The 4,182-nt window shown below is 37.1% G+C and overlaps 1 non-coding gene across 1 annotated transcript; it reads left to right on the top strand.

Moving 5' to 3' along the window:
- The first annotated feature begins 2,537 nt into the window (after positions 1 to 2,537).
- Positions 2,538 to 2,639, top strand: LOC118835047. Its single transcript, XR_005009410.1, has one exon. It is a non-coding gene; the product is annotated as a U6 spliceosomal RNA (small nuclear RNA).
- Positions 2,640 to 4,182: the final 1,543 nt, after the last annotated feature.

Genomic DNA, 4,182 nt, shown 5'->3' with positions numbered 1-4,182 from the left:
AGGGGGGAAAGGGCACGCCCACAGTTCCAGGCCCTCACCTTCCAAAATCACAAAGCCAAATCAAATCCCAAAACCTCTCCATTAGACATACCCTGTGAAGTCTTCACAATTATCCATCCCATTCAGACATAATGGATTTTTTAGAGGCTCTACCAGGACAGCAGAAGGAGGCAATAGCAACAGCCAAATCCTCATTGCCAGGTTCCCCAAGAGATGAAATTCTGTTCCACAGGCCCCTATCATTGCTTACATGATGGTTACATTCTCTTCTGGGCCAATATATCTTTCTCTGTCCATCTTGTTCATATTGTGCCTTACCAGTGTCCCAATAACTAGAGAAACCTCAGTGCCTCTCACCCTAGGATACTTCTTTTTCTGATGTGTTATTTATTTGAACTTTCTGTCTGTTTGTTTTGGTATGAACTACAAGGAATTCTAGTTTAAGAAATATCTCCACTGATGTCAACTAGTATAACCTGCCAGTAACTCTTAGAGAATTCCTTGGGGCACTAATAAGTTAAGCATGCTGCCCACAGCTACACAATCAGTATATAAGAATTACCACTTGAATTCAAGTCTTTTCTGACTGTAAGGCCAGTTCTCTGTTTGTTATACCATCACCACATCTCTTACTAAATTTAGTAAGATGTTATTATCATCATTTACCCATAATCTTAGCCATTTTTCCATTTTTTCAGCAACCTAACCCCCATTTCCCATAAGTTCAACATATCAACATTTGCAGTTTTTACTTTTGTACTGTTTTCTAGGGATGTTAGCCCCGCAGAAGTTGAGGATTGACTATGTAATAATGCAGATAAAAGATAATAAGAAGCAGGTTACCCACGTGCATGGAGATAAGGATAAAAGATATGTCACGTACAATGGCCAAGTGTCAATAACTGATTGCATGTAGGGGTTGAAAGAGAAACAAAAATGATTCTGAAGTCATGAACCTGAGTCACTGTGAAAATGGTGATATCCTCAAAAGAAGAAAAGGGAGTGTTTAGAGAGGGAGAGATTTGGGTGAGTGAATGAGCTCAGTTTTGGACTATTATGATATACATATGCATGTATATAAACACATGCACATTTGCATACATACATACACACACCAGCATCTCTATCTCACTGGTCTTTTGTAAGCACAGTGCATCAGCAGTGTCTACCTATACCAGCATTGAATATATATGGATTTAATTCAAAATCATCTTATCTGTCTCATTTTCTTAGACTTACAGGTCTCATTTTGGTGAGATCATTGCCCACTTATCCCTTATGTAGTAAAAAGTGCACTAAACTTGAAGCTCTATACTTGGGGTAAAGGAGCCTAAATTTGAGTGCTGAGTCCTCTGCTTGTGGCCTACATTACCTTGGGCAAGTTACTTAACCTCCCTGGTCAGTTTCCTCCCCCTATAAAAGGGTGAGGGAGGTGAGGATCTGATCTCTCAGATCCCTCTCTATGATCTTATGATAGAGGCTACTGGTTTGTTGGTTTTTTATATATAACTTTTTAGAGGTCTTCAGTGACACAGAATAATTGTCTCCTACCCTTACATGGTTTTGAAGTCATTTTGATGATTTACTAACCTTTATGGAGGAAAAACTGATTTCAAACCAGCAATAAAGAAAACTTTTCATAAAATGCTAATTGTGTAAAAGAAAACAAATGCAAGGGGGAGGTGGCTCAGACATATTTAATCATTATTGCCTAATGAAAACCTAGTAATAGATTTGCTAGATTAAACCCAGCTGCCAGGTGCCAGATCAATTCTATTCTGATTCAATGTGAGGTCACCTACCTGACTGAGTAGGAGAGGTTTGCTTTATCAGTATATGGAATCATTATATTGCATGTAAGAAAACAGAAGTAGGAAGAAAATTAATCAATAATTCAATGAAAATTACACATCATTCCCCTTCCCCCACATTCTGCAATCCAGCTAAACCGACCTTTTCTCTGTTCCTCACACCTGGCACTCCATCTCCCATCTCTATCCCTGTGCACTGGTTATATCCTGTACCCGGAATACACTCCCTTCAGTCTCATAGAACCCCTCTCTTCCTCTGAGCTACAGCTCATGAACTACCTTCTACACAAAGCTTTTCTCAGTCTCCCATCTGCTTGTGCCCTTCACCCCTAACTCACTTGTATTTATCTATTTTGTATATATTTGTATTTATTCTCTTTATACTGTATAAATATATACACATATGCAACTATATACACATATGCAAATATATATACATACCCACATACATATATATTGCATGTATGTGTATATGTACATACATTTGTGTGTATACATATACACTTATTTCTGCCATAAAAATTAAGCTCCTTGAAAAGAGGGATTATTCCATTCTTTGTATTTATATCCTCTGCTCCTAGTAGAGTGCCTGGCAAATAGTAGGTACATAATAAATCCCTGTTTAATGGATTAAAATTAAATCATGGTCATGTAGCATTAATTTGATAAGGAGCTTGTAACTGATTTATTAGGTGAAATGAGACCAATCACTTGTATAAAGAGTAAGAGTTGGTGCTCACTTCATTAGTGTATATTGGAATGATACAGAGATTAGCAGAGCCCCTACACAAAGAGGAAAGGCAAAATTGTGAAATGTTCCTTTTTTTTAAGAGTGGAGTTTATTCTGCTCTTGCAGTCCTAATGACTTTCAGATCACAAGCAGAAACCATAGCTGTTTTCTTTTAGCCCAAGAACTATTGTCAAAGTCTTCATATATTATTAAAAAGTGACATTGAAAAACAATGCATGTAGAGGATTAGGGGTTGGTTATACTTCCCAAATTCCCCTGGAAAATGTGCCTCCTGCCTCCTATAAACTATTCCTTGTATATGTAGAAAAGGATAGTGTCCATATAATCTACCTTTCACAAAACTCATTGAGTTGAAAAACAGATGGAGGGACAGAGGTTGAAGGCAGGGGCAAGAGGCAACATAGTACAGTGATTTTAAGTCAAAATTCAAATCCTACCTCTATTATTACCTGTGTGACTTTAGAGAAGTTATTTTGTCTATAGGGCCTTGATTTCCTCCTCTGTAGAATGAGGGGATTTAACTGGATGTCTTCTAAAGTCTATTTCATCTCTAAATCTACGATTATCTGAATGTTGTATTCAAATATGTTGTACCAGTTGGTTTGCCAAAGACAGCATCTAGAACTTAACAAAAATACAGTATATGTTAAGTAAATATGCTGCAAAAAAGGAATCTCACTAGAAAGATATATGTGTGTGTATATATACACATATGTTTTTGTGTGTGTATATACATATATGTATATAAATTCGTTCAACCCCCTTATATGCACATGGAGTGATTTCCCAAACCTTCAGCCTTACCCAAGGCTTCCAACATCTGGCCAAGGCTATAAGTTCTTAGAACTTCTGTCTTAGGAAAATATCATCCCCAAGAATGATATCCTGAATTCAGAACCCAGTATTCTTCAACAGAAACCATGATATCATTCCCTGAAGTAAAGCTCCAATCTCCACAAGAAGATACAATCAGATTTCCTTCAGCTCCACTGCCACCTCCTATATCAGGACTTTTCTGTTTCCTCCACTTCCACCCCTTCTAGTTTATTACATTCTTTCTCTTGTTTATAATTAACCTGCATACATTATGTGTCCCCCAAATAGAATATAAGCTCTTGGAGGGCAGGAATTTGTTTTTCTTTGTAACTCCAGCATCTGGAACAGTGCCTTTCATACAGTAAGCATTTGACAACATTTAATAAATGTTTGAATTGAATTAAACCCAGAAAACCTAAAGGTTTCATCAGTGCCTATGATTATTTGGTTAAATGGAAGTCAAAAACCTAAAGAGAACCCTTGGCTTGAATGTGCAAGATTGCCTATCTACTGCCTTAGATAATTACTCACTTTTGCATTCACGGTCCAACTGCTGACAAATCGGCCTTTTTTCAATGGTTGTATGGGATATTTAGATTGTTCCCATAGTTCTATTTATAATGAGCCAGCTGGCTATTCAAGGCTTCTGAGTTTTAAAAAGTGAGGACTGGCTATCCATGCTTGCCAAACTGGCTAGGCAATTCTTTATTCCACTTAAATAAGCAGTATATTCTGGCTGAATTGAAGATTAGAAATCAAGATGGAGGGAGGAAAATAATATAAATGGAATGTAAATAAAACTTT

The sequence above is a fragment of the Trichosurus vulpecula genome, chromosome 1, assembly GCF_011100635.1.
Source record: "Trichosurus vulpecula isolate mTriVul1 chromosome 1, mTriVul1.pri, whole genome shotgun sequence".
NCBI classification, from domain to species: Eukaryota; Metazoa; Chordata; class Mammalia; order Diprotodontia; family Phalangeridae; genus Trichosurus; species Trichosurus vulpecula.
This window is presented reverse-complemented; position numbering and strand designations above follow the sequence as displayed.